Source organism: Crinia signifera, chromosome 9 (assembly GCF_055691185.1).
Source record: "Crinia signifera chromosome 9, ASM5569118v1, whole genome shotgun sequence".
In the NCBI taxonomy this organism is placed as follows: domain Eukaryota; kingdom Metazoa; phylum Chordata; class Amphibia; order Anura; family Myobatrachidae; genus Crinia; species Crinia signifera.
The window spans coordinates 56,469,871-56,489,832 of NC_139225.1; the positions used below are offsets into that span (position 1 = coordinate 56,469,871).

General features: G+C 39.3%; 40 non-coding genes and 3 pseudogenes across 40 annotated transcripts; all 43 read right to left on the reverse strand.

Moving 5' to 3' along the window:
• Nucleotides 1-11: 11 nt before the first annotated feature.
• On the reverse strand, nt 12-130 carry LOC146039296 (5S ribosomal RNA). The gene has a single exon (XR_014462813.1). It is a non-coding gene; the product is annotated as a 5S ribosomal RNA (ribosomal RNA).
• A 345-nt stretch (nt 131-475) lies between these two features.
• On the reverse strand, nt 476-594 carry LOC146037854 (5S ribosomal RNA). The gene has a single exon (XR_014461495.1). It is a non-coding gene; the product is annotated as a 5S ribosomal RNA (ribosomal RNA).
• A 345-nt stretch (nt 595-939) lies between these two features.
• Nucleotides 940-1,058, reverse strand: LOC146038618 (5S ribosomal RNA). Its single transcript, XR_014462195.1, has one exon. It is a non-coding gene; the product is annotated as a 5S ribosomal RNA (ribosomal RNA).
• Nucleotides 1,059-1,403: 345 nt separating this feature from the next.
• Nucleotides 1,404-1,522, reverse strand: LOC146038229 (5S ribosomal RNA). The gene has a single exon (XR_014461838.1). It is a non-coding gene; the product is annotated as a 5S ribosomal RNA (ribosomal RNA).
• A 345-nt stretch (nt 1,523-1,867) lies between these two features.
• LOC146038740 (5S ribosomal RNA) lies at nt 1,868-1,986 on the reverse strand. The gene has a single exon (XR_014462306.1). It is a non-coding gene; the product is annotated as a 5S ribosomal RNA (ribosomal RNA).
• Nucleotides 1,987-2,333: 347 nt separating this feature from the next.
• Nucleotides 2,334-2,452, reverse strand: LOC146037964 (5S ribosomal RNA). The gene has a single exon (XR_014461596.1). It is a non-coding gene; the product is annotated as a 5S ribosomal RNA (ribosomal RNA).
• Nucleotides 2,453-2,797: 345 nt separating this feature from the next.
• LOC146038310 (5S ribosomal RNA) lies at nt 2,798-2,916 on the reverse strand. The gene has a single exon (XR_014461911.1). It is a non-coding gene; the product is annotated as a 5S ribosomal RNA (ribosomal RNA).
• Nucleotides 2,917-3,261: 345 nt separating this feature from the next.
• On the reverse strand, nt 3,262-3,380 carry LOC146037356 (5S ribosomal RNA). The gene has a single exon (XR_014461039.1). It is a non-coding gene; the product is annotated as a 5S ribosomal RNA (ribosomal RNA).
• A 345-nt stretch (nt 3,381-3,725) lies between these two features.
• On the reverse strand, nt 3,726-3,844 carry LOC146038879 (5S ribosomal RNA). Its single transcript, XR_014462433.1, has one exon. It is a non-coding gene; the product is annotated as a 5S ribosomal RNA (ribosomal RNA).
• A 345-nt stretch (nt 3,845-4,189) lies between these two features.
• On the reverse strand, nt 4,190-4,308 carry LOC146037921 (5S ribosomal RNA). The gene has a single exon (XR_014461556.1). It is a non-coding gene; the product is annotated as a 5S ribosomal RNA (ribosomal RNA).
• A 346-nt stretch (nt 4,309-4,654) lies between these two features.
• Nucleotides 4,655-4,773, reverse strand: LOC146038490 (5S ribosomal RNA). The gene has a single exon (XR_014462077.1). It is a non-coding gene; the product is annotated as a 5S ribosomal RNA (ribosomal RNA).
• Nucleotides 4,774-5,119: 346 nt separating this feature from the next.
• LOC146038845 (5S ribosomal RNA) lies at nt 5,120-5,238 on the reverse strand. The gene has a single exon (XR_014462402.1). It is a non-coding gene; the product is annotated as a 5S ribosomal RNA (ribosomal RNA).
• Nucleotides 5,239-5,584: 346 nt separating this feature from the next.
• LOC146037741 (5S ribosomal RNA) lies at nt 5,585-5,703 on the reverse strand. Its single transcript, XR_014461391.1, has one exon. It is a non-coding gene; the product is annotated as a 5S ribosomal RNA (ribosomal RNA).
• Nucleotides 5,704-6,047: 344 nt separating this feature from the next.
• LOC146038622 (5S ribosomal RNA) lies at nt 6,048-6,166 on the reverse strand. Its single transcript, XR_014462199.1, has one exon. It is a non-coding gene; the product is annotated as a 5S ribosomal RNA (ribosomal RNA).
• A 345-nt stretch (nt 6,167-6,511) lies between these two features.
• LOC146037849 (5S ribosomal RNA) lies at nt 6,512-6,630 on the reverse strand. Its single transcript, XR_014461490.1, has one exon. It is a non-coding gene; the product is annotated as a 5S ribosomal RNA (ribosomal RNA).
• A 345-nt stretch (nt 6,631-6,975) lies between these two features.
• LOC146038634 (5S ribosomal RNA) lies at nt 6,976-7,094 on the reverse strand. The gene has a single exon (XR_014462210.1). It is a non-coding gene; the product is annotated as a 5S ribosomal RNA (ribosomal RNA).
• Nucleotides 7,095-7,439: 345 nt separating this feature from the next.
• On the reverse strand, nt 7,440-7,558 carry LOC146037368 (5S ribosomal RNA). Its single transcript, XR_014461050.1, has one exon. It is a non-coding gene; the product is annotated as a 5S ribosomal RNA (ribosomal RNA).
• Nucleotides 7,559-7,903: 345 nt separating this feature from the next.
• Nucleotides 7,904-8,022, reverse strand: LOC146038914 (5S ribosomal RNA). Its single transcript, XR_014462465.1, has one exon. It is a non-coding gene; the product is annotated as a 5S ribosomal RNA (ribosomal RNA).
• Nucleotides 8,023-8,367: 345 nt separating this feature from the next.
• LOC146039951 (5S ribosomal RNA) lies at nt 8,368-8,486 on the reverse strand. The gene has a single exon (XR_014463169.1). It is a non-coding gene; the product is annotated as a 5S ribosomal RNA (ribosomal RNA).
• Nucleotides 8,487-8,832: 346 nt separating this feature from the next.
• LOC146038491 (5S ribosomal RNA) lies at nt 8,833-8,951 on the reverse strand. The gene has a single exon (XR_014462078.1). It is a non-coding gene; the product is annotated as a 5S ribosomal RNA (ribosomal RNA).
• Nucleotides 8,952-9,297: 346 nt separating this feature from the next.
• Nucleotides 9,298-9,416, reverse strand: LOC146038846 (5S ribosomal RNA). Its single transcript, XR_014462403.1, has one exon. It is a non-coding gene; the product is annotated as a 5S ribosomal RNA (ribosomal RNA).
• Nucleotides 9,417-9,762: 346 nt separating this feature from the next.
• On the reverse strand, nt 9,763-9,881 carry LOC146038635 (5S ribosomal RNA). The gene has a single exon (XR_014462211.1). It is a non-coding gene; the product is annotated as a 5S ribosomal RNA (ribosomal RNA).
• A 344-nt stretch (nt 9,882-10,225) lies between these two features.
• Nucleotides 10,226-10,344, reverse strand: LOC146038623 (5S ribosomal RNA). The gene has a single exon (XR_014462200.1). It is a non-coding gene; the product is annotated as a 5S ribosomal RNA (ribosomal RNA).
• A 345-nt stretch (nt 10,345-10,689) lies between these two features.
• On the reverse strand, nt 10,690-10,808 carry LOC146037850 (5S ribosomal RNA). The gene has a single exon (XR_014461491.1). It is a non-coding gene; the product is annotated as a 5S ribosomal RNA (ribosomal RNA).
• Nucleotides 10,809-11,153: 345 nt separating this feature from the next.
• On the reverse strand, nt 11,154-11,272 carry LOC146039112 (5S ribosomal RNA). Its single transcript, XR_014462646.1, has one exon. It is a non-coding gene; the product is annotated as a 5S ribosomal RNA (ribosomal RNA).
• Nucleotides 11,273-11,617: 345 nt separating this feature from the next.
• Nucleotides 11,618-11,736, reverse strand: LOC146040209 (5S ribosomal RNA). Its single transcript, XR_014463366.1, has one exon. It is a non-coding gene; the product is annotated as a 5S ribosomal RNA (ribosomal RNA).
• Nucleotides 11,737-12,082: 346 nt separating this feature from the next.
• Nucleotides 12,083-12,201, reverse strand: LOC146038506 (5S ribosomal RNA). Its single transcript, XR_014462093.1, has one exon. It is a non-coding gene; the product is annotated as a 5S ribosomal RNA (ribosomal RNA).
• Nucleotides 12,202-12,547: 346 nt separating this feature from the next.
• Nucleotides 12,548-12,656, reverse strand: LOC146039775 (5S ribosomal RNA; annotated as a pseudogene).
• A 345-nt stretch (nt 12,657-13,001) lies between these two features.
• Nucleotides 13,002-13,120, reverse strand: LOC146038899 (5S ribosomal RNA). The gene has a single exon (XR_014462451.1). It is a non-coding gene; the product is annotated as a 5S ribosomal RNA (ribosomal RNA).
• A 345-nt stretch (nt 13,121-13,465) lies between these two features.
• Nucleotides 13,466-13,584, reverse strand: LOC146037573 (5S ribosomal RNA). The gene has a single exon (XR_014461237.1). It is a non-coding gene; the product is annotated as a 5S ribosomal RNA (ribosomal RNA).
• Nucleotides 13,585-13,929: 345 nt separating this feature from the next.
• Nucleotides 13,930-14,048, reverse strand: LOC146039161 (5S ribosomal RNA). Its single transcript, XR_014462690.1, has one exon. It is a non-coding gene; the product is annotated as a 5S ribosomal RNA (ribosomal RNA).
• Nucleotides 14,049-14,393: 345 nt separating this feature from the next.
• Nucleotides 14,394-14,512, reverse strand: LOC146037889 (5S ribosomal RNA). The gene has a single exon (XR_014461527.1). It is a non-coding gene; the product is annotated as a 5S ribosomal RNA (ribosomal RNA).
• Nucleotides 14,513-14,864: 352 nt separating this feature from the next.
• On the reverse strand, nt 14,865-14,983 carry LOC146038374 (5S ribosomal RNA). Its single transcript, XR_014461971.1, has one exon. It is a non-coding gene; the product is annotated as a 5S ribosomal RNA (ribosomal RNA).
• Nucleotides 14,984-15,329: 346 nt separating this feature from the next.
• LOC146039699 (5S ribosomal RNA) lies at nt 15,330-15,448 on the reverse strand (annotated as a pseudogene).
• Nucleotides 15,449-15,793: 345 nt separating this feature from the next.
• Nucleotides 15,794-15,912, reverse strand: LOC146039209 (5S ribosomal RNA). The gene has a single exon (XR_014462735.1). It is a non-coding gene; the product is annotated as a 5S ribosomal RNA (ribosomal RNA).
• Nucleotides 15,913-16,258: 346 nt separating this feature from the next.
• Nucleotides 16,259-16,377, reverse strand: LOC146039374 (5S ribosomal RNA). The gene has a single exon (XR_014462884.1). It is a non-coding gene; the product is annotated as a 5S ribosomal RNA (ribosomal RNA).
• A 346-nt stretch (nt 16,378-16,723) lies between these two features.
• On the reverse strand, nt 16,724-16,842 carry LOC146039700 (5S ribosomal RNA; annotated as a pseudogene).
• Nucleotides 16,843-17,188: 346 nt separating this feature from the next.
• Nucleotides 17,189-17,307, reverse strand: LOC146037742 (5S ribosomal RNA). The gene has a single exon (XR_014461392.1). It is a non-coding gene; the product is annotated as a 5S ribosomal RNA (ribosomal RNA).
• A 344-nt stretch (nt 17,308-17,651) lies between these two features.
• Nucleotides 17,652-17,770, reverse strand: LOC146038624 (5S ribosomal RNA). The gene has a single exon (XR_014462201.1). It is a non-coding gene; the product is annotated as a 5S ribosomal RNA (ribosomal RNA).
• A 345-nt stretch (nt 17,771-18,115) lies between these two features.
• LOC146038492 (5S ribosomal RNA) lies at nt 18,116-18,234 on the reverse strand. Its single transcript, XR_014462079.1, has one exon. It is a non-coding gene; the product is annotated as a 5S ribosomal RNA (ribosomal RNA).
• A 345-nt stretch (nt 18,235-18,579) lies between these two features.
• On the reverse strand, nt 18,580-18,698 carry LOC146039113 (5S ribosomal RNA). Its single transcript, XR_014462647.1, has one exon. It is a non-coding gene; the product is annotated as a 5S ribosomal RNA (ribosomal RNA).
• A 345-nt stretch (nt 18,699-19,043) lies between these two features.
• LOC146040210 (5S ribosomal RNA) lies at nt 19,044-19,162 on the reverse strand. Its single transcript, XR_014463367.1, has one exon. It is a non-coding gene; the product is annotated as a 5S ribosomal RNA (ribosomal RNA).
• Nucleotides 19,163-19,508: 346 nt separating this feature from the next.
• On the reverse strand, nt 19,509-19,627 carry LOC146037727 (5S ribosomal RNA). The gene has a single exon (XR_014461378.1). It is a non-coding gene; the product is annotated as a 5S ribosomal RNA (ribosomal RNA).
• Between the last annotated feature and the right edge of the window lie 335 nt (nt 19,628-19,962).

Here is a 19,962-nt window from a genome sequence, read left to right on the forward strand (position 1 = left end):
TAATGGCAAAAAACCTACAGCACCTGGTGTTCCCATGTGGTCTCCCACCCAAGTACTAAACAGGCCCAAAACTGCTTAGCTTCCAAGATCAGACGAGATTGGGCATATCCAATGTGGTATGGCTGTAGGTGAGATACTGGCACTTTTTTGCCCTCTTCTACTTCTATAACCAGGTAAGCGAATAAAAAAGTTTCCTAACTGTATTGCCTTACTGAAAAAAATCATGTGTTGGTAATGTAAAAAGACCTACAGGACATGATATTAGCAGGTGGTCTCAAATTAAACTACTAAAGAGGCTCAACACTGTTTAGCTCCCAAAAGCAGTTGGAATTGGGCCTAAACAGTGTGGTAAGTTTTTAGGTGATGGCTATTGTGTCTGTTTGACCTGTCCCAAATGTCTGTATTGGCAATAAAAATAAAAAGTTTCCAATTTAAATAGCAAGAGAATAAAAACAATTTGCCATTAATGGGAAAAAACCTACAGCACCTGGTGTTCCCATGTGGTCTCCCATCCAAGTACTAACCAGGCCCAACACTGCTTAGCTTCCAAGATCAGACGAGATTGGGCGTATCCAATGTGGCATGGCTGTAGGTGAGATACAGGCACTTTTTTGCCCACTTCTTCTTCTATAACCAGGAAAGCTAATAAAAAAGTTTCCTAACTGTATTGCCTTACTGAAAAAAATCATGCGTTGGTAATGTAAAAAGACCTACAGGACATGATATTAGCAGGTGGTCTCAAATTAAACTACTTAAGAGGCTCAACACTGTTTAGCTGCCAAAAGCAGTTGGAATTGGGCCTAAACAGTGTGGTAAGTTTTTAGGTGATGGCTATTGTGTCTGTTTGACCTCTTCCAAATGTCTGTACTGTCAATAAAGAGAAAAAAGTTTCCAATTTAAAAAGCTAGAGAATATAAACAATTTGCCAGTAATGGGAAAAACCTACAGCACATGGTGTTCCCATGTGGTCTCCCACCCAAGTACTAACCAGGCCCAACACTGCTTAGCTTCCAAGATCAGACGAGATTGGGCGTATCCAATGTGGTATGGCTGTAGGTGAGATACAGGCACTTTTTTGCCATCTTCTACTTCTATAACCAGGTAAGCTAATAAAAAAGTTTCCTAACTATATTGGCTTACTGAAAAAAATCATGTGTTGGTAATGTAAAAAGACCTACAGGACATGATATTAGCAGGTGGTCTCAAATTAAACTACTAAAGAGGCTCAACACTGTTTAGCTGCCAAAAGCAGTTGGAATTGGGCCTAAACAGTGTGGTAAGTTTTTAGGTGATGGCTATTGTGTCTGTTTGACCTGTCCCAAATATCTGTATTGGCAATAAAAATAAAAAGTTTCCAATTTAAATAGCAAGAGAATAAAAACAATTTGCCATTAATGGGAAAAAATCTACAGCACCTGGTGTTCCCATGTGGTCTCCCACCCAAGTACTAACCAGGCCCAACACTGCTTAGCTTCCAAGATCAGACGAGATTGGGCGTATCCAATGTGGTATGGCTGTAGGTGAGATACCAGCACTTTTTTGCCCTCTTCTACTTCTATAACCAGGTAAGCGAATAAAAAAGTTTCCTAACTGTATTGCCTTACTGAAAAAAATCATGTGTTGGTAATGTAAAAAGACCTACAGGACATGATATTAGCAGGTGGTCTCAAATTAAACTACTAAAGAGGCTCAACACTGTTTAGCTGCCAAAAGCAGTTGGAATTGGGCCTAAACAGTGTGGTAAGTTTTTAGGTGATGGCTATTGTGTCTGTTTGACCTCTTCCAAATGTCTGTACTGTCAATAAAGAGAAAAAAGTTTCCAATTTAAAAAGCTAGAGAATAAAAACAATTTGCCAGTAATGGGAAAAACCTACAGCACCTGGTGTTCCCATGTGGTCTCCCACCCAAGTACTAACCAGGCCAAACACTGCTTAGCTTCCAAGATCAGACGAGATTGGGCGTATCCAATGTGGTATGGCTGTAGGTGAGATACAGGCACTTTTTTGCCCTCTTCTACTTCTATAACCAGGTAAGCTAATAAAAAAGTTTCCTAACTATATTGGCTTACTGAAAAAAAATCATGTGTTGGTAATGTAAAAAGACCTACAGGACATGATATTAGCAGGTGGTCTCAAATTAAACTACTAAAGAGGCTCAACACTGTTTAGCTCCCAAAAGCAGTTGGAATTAGGCCTAAACAGTGTGGTAAGTTTTTAGGTGATGGCTATTGTGTCTGTTTGACCTGTCCCAAATGTCTGTATTGGCAATAAAAAATAAAAAGATTTCAATTTAAATAGCAAGAGAATAAAAACAATTTGCCATTAATGGGAAAAAACCTACAGCACCTGGTGTTCCCATGTGGTCTCCCACCCAAGTACTAAACAGGCCCAACACTGCTTAGCTTCCAAGATCAGACGAGATTGGGCGTATCCAATGTGGTATGGCTGTAGGTGAGATACTGGCACTTTTTTGCCCTCTTCTACTTCTATAACCAGGTAAGCTAATAAAAAAGTTTCCTAACTGTATTGCCTTACTGAAAAAAATCATGTGTTGGTAATGTAAAAAGACCTACAGGACATGATATTTGCATGTGGTCTCAAATTAAACTACTAAAGAGGCTCAACACTGTTTAGCTGCCAAAAGCAGTTGGAATTGGGCCTAAACAGTGTGGTAAGTTTTTAGGTGATGGCTATTGTGTCTGTTTGACCTGTCCCAAATGTCTGTATTGGCAATAAAAATAAAAAGTTTCCAATTTAAATAGCAAGAGAATAAAAACAATTAGCCATTAATGGGAAAAAACCTACAGCACCTGGTGCTCCCTTGTGGTCTCCCACCCAAGTACTAACCAGGCCCAACACTGCTTAGCTTCCAAGATCAGACGAGATTGGGCGTATCCAATGTGGTATGGCTGTAGGTGAGATACCGGCACTTTTTTGCCCTCTTCTACTTCTATAACCAGGAAAGCTAATAAAAAAGTTTCCTAACTGTATTGCCTTACTGAAAAAAATCATGTGTTGGTAATGTAAAAAGACCTACAGGACATGATATTAGCAGGTGGTCTCAAATTAAACTACTTAAGAGGCTCAACACTGTTTAGCTGCCAAAAGCAGTTGGAATTGGGCCTAAACACTGTGGTAAGTTTTTAGGTGATGGCTATTGTGTCTGTTTGACCTGTCCCAAATGTCTGTATTGGCAATAAAAATAAAAAGTTTCCAATTTAAATAGCAAGAGAATAAAAACAATTTGCCATTAATGGGAAAAAACCTACAGCACCTGGTGTTCCCATGTGGTCTCCCACCAAAGTACTAACCAGGCCCAACACTGCTTAGCTTCCAAGATCAGATGAGATTGGGCGTATCCAATGTGGTATGGCTGTAGGTGAGATACTGGCACTTTTTTGCCCTCTTCTACTTCTATAACCAGGTAAGCTAATAAAAAAGTTTCCTAACTGTATTGCCTTACTGAAAAAAATCATGTGTTGGTAATGTAAAAAGACCTACAGGACATGATATTAGCAGGTGGTCTCAAATTAAACTACTAAAGAGGCTCAACACTGTTTAGCTGCCAAAAGCAGTTGGAATTGGGCCTAAACAGTGTGGTAAGTTTTTAGGTGATGGCTATTGTGTCTGGTTGACCTGTCCCAAATATCTGTATTGGCAATAAACATAAAAAGTTTCCAATTTAAATAGCAAGAGAATAAAAACAATTTGCCATTAATGGGAAAAAATCAACAGCACCTGGTGTTCCCATGTGGTCTCCCACCCAAGTACTAACCAGGCCCAACACTGCTTAGCTTCCAAGATCAGACGAGATTGGGCGTATCCAATGTGGTATGGCTGTAGGTGAGATACCGGCACTTTTTTGCTTTCTTCTACTTCTATAACCAGGAAAGCTAATAAAAAAGTTTCCTAACTGTATTGCCTTACTGAAAAAAATCATGCGTTGGTAATGTAAAAAGACCTACAGGACATGATATTAGCAGGTGGTCTCAAATTAAACTACTTAAGAGGCTCAACACTGTTTAGCTGCCAAAAGCAGTTGGAATTGGGCCTAAACAGTGTTGTAAGTTTTTAGGTGATGGCTATTGTGTCTGTTTGACCTCTTCCAAATGTCTGTACTGTCAATAAAGAGAAAAAAGTTTCCAATTTAAAAAGCTAGAGAATAAAAACAATTTGCCAGTAATGGGAAAAACCTACAGCACCTGGTGTTCCCATGTGGTCTCCCACCCAAGTACTAACCAGGACCAACACTGCTTAACTTCCAAGATCAGACGAGATTGGGCGTATCCAATGTGGTATGGCTGTAGGTGAGATACAGGCACTTTTTTGCCCTCTTCTACTTCTATAACCAGGTAAGCTAATAAAAAAGTTTCCTAACTATATTGGCTTACTGAAAAAAAATCATGTGTTGGTAATGTAAAAAGACCTACAGGACATGATATTAGCAGGTGGTCTCAAATTAAACTACTAAAGAGGCTCAACACTGTTTAGCTGCCAAAAGCAGTTGGAATTGGGCCTAAACAGTGTGGTAAGTTTTTAGGTGATGGCTATTGTGTCTGTTTGACCTCTTCCAAATGTCTGTACTGTCAATAAAGAGAAAAAAGTTTCCAATTTAAAAAGCTAGAGAATAAAAACAATTTGCCAGTAATGGGAAAAACCTACAGCACCTGGTGTTCCCATGTGGTCTCCCACCCAAGTACTAACCAGGCCCAACACTGCTTAGCTTCCAAGATCAGACGAGATTGAGCATATCCAATGTGGTATGGCTGTAGGTGAGATACAGGCACTTTTTTGCCCTCTTCTACTTCTATAACCAGGTAAGCTAATAAAAAAGTTTACTAACTATATTGGCTTACTGAAAAAAAATCATGTGTTGGTAATGTAAAAAGACCTACAGGACATGATATTAGCAGGTGGTCTCAAATTAAACTACTAAAGAGGCTCAACACTGTTTAGCTCCCAAAAGCAGTTGGAATTGGGCCTAAACAGTGTGGTAAGTTTTTAGGTGATGGCTATTGTGTCTGTTTGACCTGTCCCAAATGTCTGTATTGGCAAAAAAAATAAAAAGTTTTCAATTTAAATAGCAAGAGAATAAAAACAATTTGCCATTAATGGGAAAAAACTTACAGCACCTGGTGTTCCCATGTGGTCTCCCACCCAAGTACTAAACAGGCCCAACACTGCTTAGCTTCCAAGATCAGACGAGATTGGGCGTATCCAATGTGGTATGGCTGTAGGTGAGATACTGGCACTTTTTTGCCCTCTTCTACTTCTATAACCAGGTAAGCGAATAAAAAAGTTTCCTAACTTTATTGCCTTACTGAAAAAAATCATGCGTTGGTAATGTAAAAAGACCTACAGGACATGATATTAGCAGGTGGTCTCAAATTAAACTACTAAAGAGGCTCAACACTGTTTAGCTCCCAAAAGCAGTTGGAATTGGGCCTAAACAGTGTGGTAAGTTTTTAGGTGATGGCTATTGTGTGTGTTTGACCTGTCCCAAATGTCTGTATTGGCAATAAAAAATAAAAAGTTTCCAATTTAAATAGCAAGAGAATAAAAACAATTTGCCATTAATGGGAAAAAACCTACAGCACCTGGTGTTCCCATGTGGTCTCCCACCCAAGTACTAACCAGGCCCAACACTGCTTAGCTTCCAAGATCAGACGAGATTGGGCGTATCCAATGTGGTATGGCTGTAGATGAGATACTGGCACTTTTTTGCCCTCTTCTACTTCTATAACCAGGTAAGCTAATAAAAAAGTTTCCTAACTGTATTGCCTTACTGAAAAAAATCATGTGTTGGTAATGTAAAAAGACCTACAGGACATGATATTAGCATGTGGTCTCAAATTAAACTACTAAAGAGGCTCAACACTGTTTAGCTGCCAAAAGCAGTTGGAATTGGGCCTAAACAGTGTGGAAAGTTTTTAGGTGATGGCTATTGTGTCTGTTTGACCTGTCCAAATGTCTGTATTGGCAATAAAAATAAAAAGTTTACAATTTAACTAGCAAGAGAATAAAAACAATTTGCCATTAATGGGAAAAAACCTACAGCACCTGGTGTTCCCATGTGGTCTCCCACCCAAGTACTAACCAGGCCCAGCACTGCTTAGCTTCCAAGATCAGACAAGATTGGGCGTATCCAATGTGGTATGGCTGTAGGTGAGATACCGGCACTTTTTTGCCCTCTTCTACTTCTATAACCAGGAAAGCTAATAAAAAAGTTTCCTAACTGTATTGCCTTACTGAAAAAAATCATGCGTTGGTAATGTAAAAAGACCTACAGGACACGATATTAGCAGGTGGTCTCAAATTAAACTACTTAAGAGGCTCAACACTGTTTAGCTGCCAAAAGCAGTTGAAATTGGGCCTAAACAGTGTGGTAAGTTTTTAGGTGATGGCTATTGTGTCTGTTTGACCTCTTCCAAATGTCTGTACTGTCAATAAAGAGAAAAAAGTTTCCAATTTAAAAAGCTAGAGAATAAAAACCATTTGCCAGTAACGGGAAAAACCTACAGCACCTGGTGTTCCCATGTGGTCTCCCACCCAAGTACTAACCAGGCCCAACACTGCTTAGCTTCCAAGATCAGACGAGATTGGGCGTATCCAATGTGGTATGGCTGCAGGTGAGATACAGGCACTTTTTTGCCCTCTTCTACTTCTATAACCAGGTAAGCTAATAAAAAAGTTTCCTAACTATATTGGCTTACTGAAAAAAAATCATGTGTTGGTAATGTAAAAAGACCTACAGGACATGATATTAGCAGGTGGTCTCAAATTAAACTACTAAAGAGGCTCAACACTGTTTAGCTCCCAAAAGCAGTTGGAATTGGGCCTAAACAGTGTGGTAAGTTTTTAGGTGATGGCTATTGTGTCTGTTTGACCTGTCCCAAATGTCTGTATTGGCAATAAAAATAAATGTTTCCAATTTAAATAGCAAGAGAATAAAAACAATTTGCCATTAATGGGAAAAAACCTACAGCACCTGGTGTTCCCATGTGGTCTCCCACCCAATTACTAACCAGGCCCAACACTGCTTAGCTTCCAAGATCAGACGAGATTGGGCGTATCCAATGTGGTATGGCTGTAGGTGAGATACCGGCACTTTTTTGCCCTCTTCTACTTCTATAACCAGGAAAGCTAATAAAAAAGTTTCCTAACTGTATTGCCTTACTGAAAAAAATCATGTGTTGGTAATGTAAAAAGACCTACAGGACATGATATTAGCAGGTGGTCTCAAATTAAACTACTTAAGAGGCTCAACACTGTTTAGCTGCCAAAAGCAGTTGGAATTGGGCCTAAACACTGTGGTAAGTTTTTAGGTGATGGCTATTGTGTCTGTTTGACCTGTCCCAAATGTCTGTATTGGCAATAAAAATAAAAAGTTTCCAATTTAAATAGCAAGAGAATAAAAACAATTTGCCATTAATGTGAAAAAACCTACAGCACCTGGTGTTCCCATGTGGTCTCCCACCAAAGTACTAACCAGGCCCAACACTGCTTAGCTTCCAAGATCAGATGAGATTGGGCGTATCCAATGTGGTATGGCTGTAGGTGAGATACTTGCACTTTTTTGCCCTCTTCTACTTCTATAACCAGGTAAGCTAATAAAAAAGTTTCCTAACTGTATTGCCTTACTGAAAAAAATCATGTGTTGGTAATGTAAAAAGACCTACAGGACATGATATTAGCAGGTGGTCTCAAATTAAACTACTAAAGAGGCTCAACACTGTTTAGCTGCCAAAAGCAGTTGGAATTGGGCCTAAACAGTGTGGTAAGTTTTTAGGTGATGGCTATTGTGTCTGGTTGACCTGTCCCAAATATCTGTATTGGCAATAAACATAAAAAGTTTCCAATTTAAATAGCAAGAGAATAAAAACAATTTGCCATTAATGGGAAAAAATCGACAGCACCTGGTGTTCCCATGTGGTCTCCCACCCAAGTACTAACCAGGCCCAACACTGCTTAGCTTCCAAGATCAGACGAGATTGGGCGTATCCAATGTGGTATGGCTGTAGGTGAGATACCGGCACTTTTTTGCTTTCTTCTACTTCTATAACCAGGAAAGCTAATAAAAAAGTTTCCTAACTGTATTGCCTTACTGAAAAAAATCATGCGTTGGTAATGTAAAAAGACCTACAGGACATGATATTAGCAGGTGGTCTCAAATTAAACTACTTAAGAGGCTCAACACTGTTTAGCTGCCAAAAGCAGTTGGAATTGGGCCTAAACAGTGTTGTAAGTTTTTAGGTGATGGCTATTGTGTCTGTTTGACCTCTTCCAAATGTCTGTACTGTCAATAAAGAGAAAAAAGTTTCCAATTTAAAAAGCTAGAGAATAAAAACAATTTGCCAGTAATGGGAAAAACCTACAGCACCTGGTGTTCCCATGTGGTCTCCCACCCAAGTACTAACCAGGCCCAACACTGCTTAACTTCCAAGATCAGACGAGATTGGGCGTATCCAATGTGGTATGGCTGTAGGTGAGATACAGGCACTTTTTTGCCCTCTTCTACTTCTATAACCAGGTAAGCTAATAAAAAAGTTTCCTAACTATATTGGCTTACTGAAAAAAAATCATGTGTTGGTAATGTAAAAAGACCTACAGGACATGATATTAGCAGGTGGTCTCAAATTAAACTACTAAAGAGGCTCAACACTGTTTAGCTGCCAAAAGCAGTTGGAATTGGGCCTAAACAGTGTGGTAAGTTTTTAGGTGATGGCTATTGTGTCTGTTTGACCTCTTCCAAATGTCTGTACTGTCAATAAAGAGAAAAAAGTTTCCAATTTAAAAAGCTAGAGAATAAAAACAATTTGCCAGTAATGGGAAAAACCTACAGCACCTGGTGTTCCCATGTGGTCTCCCACCCAAGTACTAACCAGGCCCAACACTGCTTAGCTTCCAAGATCAGACGAGATTGAGCATATCCAATGTGGTATGGCTGTAGGTGAGATACAGGCACTTTTTTGCCCTCTTCTACTTCTATAACCAGGTAAGCTAATAAAAAAGTTTACTAACTATATTGGCTTACTGAAAAAAAATCATGTGTTGGTAATGTAAAAAGACCTACAGGACATGATATTAGCAGGTGGTCTCAAATTAAACTACTAAAGAGGCTCAACACTGTTTAGCTCCCAAAAGCAGTTGGAATTGGGCCTAAACAGTGTGGTAAGTTTTTAGGTGATGGCTATTGTGTCTGTTTGACCTGTCCCAAATGTCTGTATTGGCAAAAAAAATAAAAAGTTTTCAATTTAAATAGCAAGAGAATAAAAACAATTTGCCATTAATGGGAAAAAACTTACAGCACCTGGTGTTCCCATGTGGTCTCCCACCCAAGTACTAAACAGGCCCAACACTGCTTAGCTTCCAAGATCAGACGAGATTGGGCGTATCCAATGTGGTATGGCTGTAGGTGAGATACTGGCACTTTTTTGCCCTCTTCTACTTCTATAACCAGGTAAGCGAATAAAAAAGTTTCCTAACTTTATTGCCTTACTGAAAAAAATCATGCGTTGGTAATGTAAAAAGACCGACAGGACATGATATTAGCAGGTGGTCTCAAATTAAACTACTAAAGAGGCTCAACACTGTTTAGCTCCCAAAAGCAGTTGGAATTGGGCCTAAACAGTGTGGTAAGTTTTTAGGTGATGGCTATTGTGTGTGTTTGACCTGTCCCAAATGTCTGTATTGGCAATAAAAAATAAAAAGTTTCCAATTTAAATAGCAAGAGAATAAAAACAATTTGCCATTAATGGGAAAAAACTTACAGCACCTGGTGTTCCCATGTGGTCTCCCACCCAAGTACTAACCAGGCCCAACACTGCTTAGCTTCCAAGATCAGACGAGATTGGGCGTATCCAATGTGGTATGGCTGTAGATGAGATACTGGCACTTTTTTGCCCTCTTCTACTTCTATAACCAGGTAAGCTAATAAAAAAGTTTCCTAACTGTATTGCCTTACTGAAAAAAATCATGTGTTGGTAATGTAAAAAGACCTACAGGACATGATATTAGCATGTGGTCTCAAATTAAACTACTAAAGAGGCTCAACACTGTTTAGCTGCCAAAAGCAGTTGGAATTGGGCCTAAACAGTGTGGAAAGTTTTTAGGTGATGGCTATTGTGTCTGTTTGACCTGTCCAAATGTCTGTATTGGCAATAAAAATAAAAAGTTTACAATTTAACTAGCAAGAGAATAAAAACAATTTGCCATTAATGGGAAAAAACCTACAGCACCTGGTGTTCCCATGTGGTCTCCCACCCAAGTACTAACCAGGCCCAGCACTGCTTAGCTTCCAAGATCAGACAAGATTGGGCGTATCCAATGTGGTATGGCTGTAGGTGAGATACCGGCACTTTTTTGCCCTCTTCTACTTCTATAACCAGGAAAGCTAATAAAAAAGTTTCCTAACTGTATTGCCTTACTGAAAAAAATCATGCGTTGGTAATGTAAAAAGACCTACAGGACACGATATTAGCAGGTGGTCTCAAATTAAACTACTTAAGAGGCTCAACACTGTTTAGCTGCCAAAAGCAGTTGAAATTGGGCCTAAACAGTGTGGTAAGTTTTTAGGTGATGGCTATTGTGTCTGTTTGACCTCTTCCAAATGTCTGTACTGTCAATAAAGAGAAAAAAGTTTCCAATTTAAAAAGCTAGAGAATAAAAACCATTTGCCAGTAACGGGAAAAACCTACAGCACCTGGTGTTCCCATGTGGTCTCCCACCCAAGTACTAACCAGGCCCAACACTGCTTAGCTTCCAAGATCAGACGAGATTGGGCGTATCCAATGTGGTATGGCTGCAGGTGAGATACAGGCACTTTTTTGCCCTCTTCTACTTCTATAACCAGGTAAGCTAATAAAAAAGTTTCCTAACTATATTGGCTTACTGAAAAAAAATCATGTGTTGGTAATGTAAAAAGACCTACAGGACATGATATTAGCAGGTGGTCTCAAATTAAACTACTAAAGAGGCTCAACACTGTTTAGCTCCCAAAAGCAGTTGGAATTGGGCCTAAACAGTGTGGTAAGTTTTTAGGTGATGGCTATTGTGTCTGTTTGACCTGTCCCAAATGTCTGTATTGGCAATAAAAATAAATGTTTCCAATTTAAATAGCAAGAGAATAAAAACAATTTGCCATTAATGGGAAAAAACCTACAGCACCTGGTGTTCCCATGTGGTCTCCCACCCAATTACTAACCAGGCCCAACACTGCTTAGCTTCCAAGATCAGACGAGATTGGGCGTATCCAATGTGGTATGGCTGTTGGTGAGATACAGGCACTTTTTTGCCCTCTTCTACTTCTATAACCAGGTAAGCTAATAAAAAAGTTTCCTAACTATATTGGCTTACTGAAAAAAATCATGTGTTGGTAATGTAAAAAGACCTACAGGACATGATATTAGCAGGTGGTCTCAAATTAAACTACTAAAGAGGTTCAACACTGTTTAGCTCCCAAAAGCAGTTGGAATTGGGCCTAAACAGTGTGGTAAGTTTTTAGGTGATGGCTATTGTGTCTGTTTGACCTGTCCCAAATGTCTGTATTGGCAATAAAAATAAAAAGTTTCCAATTTAAATAGCAAGAGAATAAAAACAATTTGCCATTAATGGGAAAAAACCTACAGCACCTGGTGTTCCCATGTGGTCTCCCACCCAAGTACTAACCAGGCCCAACACTGCTTAGCTTCCAAGATCAGACGAGATTGGGCGTATCCAATGTGGTATGGCTGTAGGTGAGATCCAGGCACTTTTTTGCCCTCTTCTACTTCTATAACCAGGTAAGCTAATAAAAAAGTTTCCTAACTGTATTGCCTTACTGAAAAAAATCATGTGTTGGTAATGTAAAAAGACCTACAGGACATGATATTAGCAGGTGGTCTCAAATTAAACTACTAAAGAGGCTCAACACTGTTTAGCTGCCAAAAGCAGTTGGAATTGGGCCTAAACAGTGTGGTAAGTTTTTAGGTGATGGCTATTGTGTCTGTTTGACCTGTCCCAAATGTCTGTATTGGCAATAAAAAATAAAAAGTTTCCAATTTAAATAGCAAGAGAATAAAAACAATTTGCCATTAATGGGAAAAAACCTACAGCACCTGGTGTTCCCATGTGGTCTCCCACCCAAGTACTAACCAGGCCCAACACTGCTTAGCTTCCAAGATCAGACGAGATTGGGCGTAACCAATGTGGTATGGCAGTAGGTGAGATACCGACACTTTTTTGCCCTCTTCTACTTCTATAACCAGGTAAGCTAATAAAAAAGTTTCCTAACTGTATTGCCTTACTGAAAAAAATCATGTGTTGGTAATGTAAAAAGACCTACAGGACATGATATTAGCAGGTGGTCTCAAATTAAACTACTAAAGAGGCTCAACACTGTTTAGCTGCCAAAAGCAGTTGGAATTGGGCCTAAACAGTGTGGTAAGTTTTTAGGTGATGGCTATTGTGTCTGTTTGACCTGTCCCAAATGTCTGTATTGGCAATAAAAAATAAAAAGTTTCCAATTTAAATAGCAAGAGAATAAAAACAATTTGCCATTAATGGGAAAAAACCTACAGCACCTGGTGTTCCCATGTGGTCTCCCACCCAAGTACTAACCAGGCCCAACACTGCTTAGCTTCCAAGATCAGGCGTATCCAATGTGGTATGGCTGTAGGTGAGATACAGGCACTTTTTTGCCCTCATCTACTTCTATAACAAGGTAAGCTAATAAAAAAGTTTCCTAACTATATTGGCTTATTGAAAAAAATCATGTGTTGGTAATGTAAAAAGACCTACAGGACATGATATTAGCAGGTGGTCTCAAATTAAACTACTAAAGAGGCTCAACACTGTTTAGCTGCCAAAAGCAGTTGGAATTGGGCCTAAACAGTGTGGTAAGTTTTTAGGTGATAGCTATTGTGTCTGTTTGACCTCTTCCAAATGTCTGTACTGACAATAAAGAGAAAAAAGTTTCCAATTTAAAAAGCTAGAGAATAAAAACAATTTGCCAGTAATGGGAAAAACCTACAGCACCTGGTGTTCCCATGTGGTCTCCCACCCAAGTACTAACCAGGCCGAACACTGCTTAGCTTCCAAGATCAGACGAGATTGGGCGTATCCAATGTGGTATGGCTGTAGGTGAGGTACAGGCACTTTTTTGCCCTCTTCTACTTCTATAACCAGGTAAGCTAATAAAAAAGTTTCCTAACTATATTGGCTTACTGAAAAAAATCATGTGTTGGTAATGTAAAAAGACCTACAGGACATGATATTAGCAGGTGGTCTCAAATTAAACTACTAAAGAGGCTCAACACTGTTTAGCTGCCAAAAGCAGTTGGAATTGGGCCTAAACAGTGTGGTAAGTTTTTAGGTGATGGCTATTGTGTCTGTTTGACCTCTTCCAAATGTCCTTACTGTTAATAAAGAGAAAAAAGTTTCCAATTTAAAAAGCTAGAGAATAAAAACAATTTGCCAGTAATGGGAAAAACCTACAGCACCTGGTGTTCCCATGTGGTCTCCCACCCAAGTACTAACCAGGCCCAACACTGCTTAGCTTCCAAGATCAGACGAGATTGGGCGTGTCCAATGTGGTATGGCTGTAGGTGAGATACATGCACTTTTTTGCCCTCTTCTACTTCTATAACCAGGTAAGCTAATAAAAAAGTTTCCTAACTATATTGGCTTACTGAAAAAAATCATGTGTTGGTAATGTAAAAAGACCTACAGGACATGATATTAGCAGGTGGTCTCAAATTAAACTACTAAAGAGGCTCAACACTGTTTAGCTCCCAAAAGCAGTTGGAATTGGGCCTAAACAGTGTGGTAAGTTTTTAGGTGATGGCTATTGTGTCTGTTTGACCTGTCCCAAATGTCTGTATTGGCAATAAAAATAAAAAGTTTCCAATTAAAATAGCAAGAGAATAAAAACAATTTGCCATTAATGGGAAAAAATCTACAGCACCTGGTGTTCCCATGTGGTCTCCAACCCAAGTACTAACCAGGCCCAACACTGCTTAGCTTCCAAGATCAGATGAGATTGGGCGTATCCAATGTGGTATGGCTGTAGGTGAGATACCGGCACTTTTTTGCTTTCTTCTACTTCTATAACCAGGAAAGCTAATAAAAAAGTTTCCTAACTGTATTGCCTTACTGAAAAAAATCATGCGTTGGTAATGTAAAAAGACCTACAGGACATGATATTAGCAGGTGGTCTCAAATTAAACTACTAAAGAGGCTCAACACTGTTTAGCTGCCAAAAGCAGTTGGAATTGGGCCTAAACAGTGTGGTAAGTTTTTAGGTGATGGCTATTGTGTCTGTTTGACCTCTTCCAAATGTCTGTACTGTCAATAAAGAGAAAAAAGTTTCCAATTTAAAAAGCTAGAGAATAAAAACAATTTGCCAGTAATGGGAAAAACCTACAGCACCTGGTGTTCCCATGTGGTCTCCCACCCAAGTACTAACCAGGCCCAACACTGCTTAGCTTCCAAGATCAGACGAGATTGGGCGTATCCAATATGGTATGGCTGTAGGTGAGATACAGGCACTTTTTTGCCCTCTTCTACTGTACTTCTATAACCAGGTAAGCTAATAAAAAAGTTTCCTAACTATATTGGCTTACTGAAAAAAAATCATGTGTTGGTAATGTAAAAAGACCTACAGGACATGATATTAGCAGGTGGTCTCAAATTAAACTACTAAAGAGGCTCAACACTGTTTAGCTCCCAAAAGCAGTTGGAATTGGGCCTAAACAGTGTGGTAAGTTTTTAGGTGATGGCTATTGTGTCTGTTTGACCTGTCCCAAATGTCTGTATTGGCAATAAAAAATAAAAAGTTTTCAATTTAAATAGCAAGAGAATAAAAACAATTTGCCATTAATGGGAAAAAACCTACAGCACCTGGTGTTCCCATGTGGTCTCCCACCCAAGTACTAAACAGGCCCAACACTGCTTAGCTTCCAAGATCAGACGAGATTGGGCGTATCCAATGTGGTATGGCTGTAGATGAGATACTGGCACTTTTTTGCCCTCTTCTACTTCTATAACCAGGTAAGCGAATAAAAAAGTTTCCTAACTGTATTGCCTTACTGAAAAAAATCATGTGTTGGTAATGTAAAAAGACCTACAGGACATGATATTAGCAGGTGGTCTCAAATTAAACTACTAAAGAGGCTCAACACTGTTTAGCTCCCAAAAGCAGTTGGAATTGGGCCTAAACAGTGTGGTAAGTTTTTAGGTGATGGCTATTGTGTCTGTTTGACCTGTCCCAAATGTCTGTATTGGCAATAAAAAATAAAAAGTTTCCAATTTAAATAGCTAGAGAATAAAAACAATTTGCCATTAATGGGAAAAAACCTACAGCACCTGGTGTTCCCATGTGGTCTCCCACCCAAGTACAAACGAGGCCCAACACTGCTTTGTTTCCAAGATCAGACGAGATTGGGCGTATCCAATGTGGTATGGCTGTAGGTGAGATACTGGCACTTTTTTGCCCTCTTCTACTTCTATAACCAGGTAAGCTAATAAAAAAGTTTCCTAACTGTATTGCCTTACTGAAAAAAATCATGTGTTGGTAATGTAAAAAGACCTACAGGACATGATATTTGCATGTGGTCTCAAATTAAACTACTAAAGAGGCTCAACACTGTTTAGCTGCCAAAAGCAGTTGGAATTGGGCCTAAACAGTGTGGTAAGTTTTTAGGTGATGGCTATTGTGTCTGTTTGACCTGTCCCAAATGTCTGTATTGGCAATAAAAATAAAAAGTTTCCAATTTAAATAGCAAGAGAATAAAAACAATTAGCCATTAATGGGAAAAAACCTAAAGCACCTGGTGCTCCCTTGTGGTCTCCCACCCAAGTACTAACCAGGCCCAACACTGCTTAGCTTCCAAGATCAGACGAGATTGGGCGCATCCAATGTGGTATGGCTGTAGGTGAGATACCGGCACTTTTTTGCCCTCTTCTACTTCTATAACCAGGAAAGCTAATAAAAAAGTTTCCTAACTGTATTGCCTTACTGAAAAAAATCATGTGTTGGTAATGTAAAAAGACCTACAGGACATGATATTAGCAGGTGGTCTCAAATTAAACTACTTAAGAGGCTCAACACTGTTTAGCTCCCAAAAGCAGTTGGAATTGGGCCTAAACAGTGTGGTAAGTTTTTAGGTGATGGCTATTGTGTCTGTTTGACCTGTCCCAAATGTCTGTATTGGCAATAAAAAATAAAAAGTTTTCAATTTAAATAGCAAGAGAATAAAAACAATTTGCCATTAATGGGAAAAAACCTACAGCACCTGGTGTTCCTATGTGGTCTCCCAACCAAGTACTAAACAGGCCCAACACTGCTTAGCTTCCAAGATCAGACGAGATTGGGCATATCCAATGTGGTATGGCTGTAGATGAGATACTGGCACTTTTTTGCCCTCTTCTACTTCTATAACCAGGTAAGCGAATAAAAAAGTTTCCTAACTGTATTGCCTTACTGAAAAAAATCATGTGTTGGTAATGTAAAAAGACCTACAGGACATGATATTAGCAGGTGGTCTCAAATTAAACTACTAAAGAGGCTCAACACTGTTTAGCTCCCAAAAGCAGTTGGAATTGGGCCTAAACAGTGTGGTAAGTTTTTAGGTGATGGCTATTGTGTCTGTTTGACCTGTCCCAAATGTCTGTATTGGCAATAAAAAATAAAAAGTTTCCAATTTAAATAGCTAGAGAATAAAAACAATTTGCCATTAATGGGAAAAAACCTACAGCACCTGGTGTTCCCATGTGGTCTCCCACCCAAGTACAAACGAGGCCCAACACTGCTTTGTTTCCAAGATCAGACGAGATTGGGCGTATCCAATGTGGTATGGCTGTAGGTGAGATACTGGCACTTTTTTGCCCTCTTCTACTTCTATAACCAGGTAAGCTAATAAAAAAGTTTCCTAACTGTATTGCCTTACTGAAAAAAATCATGTGTTGGTAATGTAAAAAGACCTACAGGACATGATATTTGCATGTGGTCTCAAATTAAACTACTAAAGAGGCTCAACACTGTTTAGCTGCCAAAAGCAGTTGGAATTGGGCCTAAACAGTGTGGTAAGTTTTTAGGTGATGGCTATTGTGTCTGTTTGACCTGTCCCAAATGTCTGTATTGGCAATAAAAAATAAAAAGTTTCCAATTTAAATAGCAAGAGAATAAAAACAATTTGCCATTAATGGGAAAAAACCTACAGCACCTGGTGTTCCCATGTGGTCTCCCACCCAAGTACTAACCAGGCCCAACACTGCTTAGCTTCCAAGATCAGACGAGATTGGGCGTATCCAATGTGGTATGGCTGTAGATGAGATACTGGCACTTTTTTGCCCTCTTCTACTTCTATAACCAGGTAAGCTAATAAAAAAGTTTCCTAACTGTATTGCCTTACTGAAAAAAATCATGTGTTGGTAATGTAAAAAGACCTACAGGACATGATATTAGCATGTGGTCTCAAATTAAACTACTAAAGAGGCTCAACACTGTTTAGCTGCCAAAAGCAGTTGGAATTGGGCCTAAACAGTGTGGAAAGTTTTTAGGTGATGGCTATTGTGTCTGTTTGACCTGTCCAAATGTCTGTATTGGCAATAAAAATAAAAAGTTTACAATTTAACTAGCAAGAGAATAAAAACAATTTGCCATTAATGGGAAAAAACCTACAGCACCTGGTGTTCCCATGTGGTCTCCCACCCAAGTACTAACCAGGCCCAGCACTGCTTAGCTTCCAAGATCAGACAAGATTGGGCGTATCCAATGTGGTATGGCTGTAGGTGAGATACCGGCACTTTTTTGCCCTCTTCTACTTCTATAACCAGGAAAGCTAATAAAAAAGTTTCCTAACTGTATTGCCTTACTGAAAAAAATCATGCGTTGGTAATGTAAAAAGACCTACAGGACACGATATTAGCAGGTGGTCTCAAATTAAACTACATAAGAGGCTCAACACTGTTTAGCTGCCAAAAGCAGTTGAAATTGGGCCTAAACAGTGTGGTAAGTTTTTAGGTGATGGCTATTGTGTCTGTTTGACCTCTTCCAAATGTCTGTACTGTCAATAAAGAGAAAAAAGTTTCCAATTTAAAAAGCTAGAGAATAAAAACCATTTGCCAGTAACGGGAAAAACCTACAGCACCTGGTGTTCCCATGTGGTCTCCCACCCAAGTACTAACCAGGCCCAACACTGCTTTGCTTCCAAGATCAGACGAGATTGGGCGTATCCAATGTGGTATGGCTGCAGGTGAGATACAGGCACTTTTTTGCCCTCTTCTACTTCTATAACCAGGTAAGCTAATAAAAAAGTTTCCTAACTATATTGGCTTACTGAAAAAAAATCATGTGTTGGTAATGTAAAAAGACCTACAGGACATGATATTAGCAGGTGGTCTCAAATTAAACTACTAAAGAGGCTCAACACTGTTTAGCTCCCAAAAGCAGTTGGAATTGGGCCTAAACAGTGTGGTAAGTTTTTAGGTGATGGCTATTGTGTCTGTTTGACCTGTCCCAAATGTCTGTATTGGCAATAAAAATAAATGTTTCCAATTTAAATAGCAAGAGAATAAAAACAATTTGCCATTAATGGGAAAAAACCTACAGCACCTGGTGTTCCCATGTGGTCTCCCACCCAATTACTAACCAGGCCCAACACTGCTTAGCTTCCAAGATCAGACGAGATTGGGCGTATCCAATGTGGTATGGCTGTTGGTGAGATACAGGCACTTTTTTGCCCTCTTCTACTTCTATAACCAGGTAAGCTAATAAAAAAGTTTCCTAACTATATTGGCTTACTGAAAAAAATCATGTGTTGGTAATGTAAAAAGACCTACAGGACATGATATTAGCAGGTGGTCTCAAATTAAACTACTAAAGAGGTTCAACACTGTTTAGCTCCCAAAAGCAGTTGGAATTGGGCCTAAACAGTGTGGTAAGTTTTTAGGTGATGGCTATTGTGTCTGTTTGACCTGTCCCAAATGTCTGTATTGGCAATAAAAATAAAAAGTTTCCAATTTAAATAGCAAGAGAATAAAAACAATTTGCCATTAATGGGAAAAAACCTACAGCACCTGGTGTTCCCATGTGGTCTCCCACCCAAGTACTAACCAGGCCCAACACTGCTTAGCTTCCAAGATCAGACGAGATTGGGCGTATCCAATGTGGTATGGCTGTAGGTGAGATCCAGGCACTTTTTTGCCCTCTTCTACTTCTATAACCAGGTAAGCTAATAAAAAAGTTTCCTAACTGTATTGCCTTACTGAAAAAAATCATGTGTTGGTAATGTAAAAAGACCTACAGGACATGATATTAGCAGGTGGTCTCAAATTAAACTACTAAAGAGGCTCAACACTGTTTAGCTGCCAAAAGCAGTTGGAATTGGGCCTAAACAGTGTGGTAAGTTTTTAGGTGATGGCTATTGTGTCTGTTTGACCTGTCCCAAATGTCTGTATTGGCAATAAAAAATAAAAAGTTTCCAATTTAAATAGCAAGAGAATAAAAACAATTTGCCATTAATGGGAAAAAACCTACAGCACCTGGTGTTCCCATGTGGTCTCCCACCCAAGTACTAACCAGGCCCAACACTGCTTAGCTTCCAAGATCAGACGAGATTGGGCGTAACCAATGTGGTATGGCTGTAGGTGAGATACCGACACTTTTTTGCCCTCTTCTACTTCTATAACCAGGTAAGCTAATAAAAAAGTTTCCTAACTGTATTGCCTTACTGAAAAAAATCATGTGTTGGTAATGTAAAAAGACCTACAGGACATGATATTAGCAGGTGGTCTCAAATTAAACTACTAAAGAGGCTCAACACTGTTTAGCTGCCAAAAGCAGTTGGAATTGGGCCTAAACAGTGTGGTAAGTTTTTAGGTGATGGCTATTGTGTCTGTTTGACCTGTCCCAAATGTCTGTATTGGCAATAAAATATAAAAAGTTTCCAATTTAAATAGCAAGAGAATAAAAACAATTTGCCAT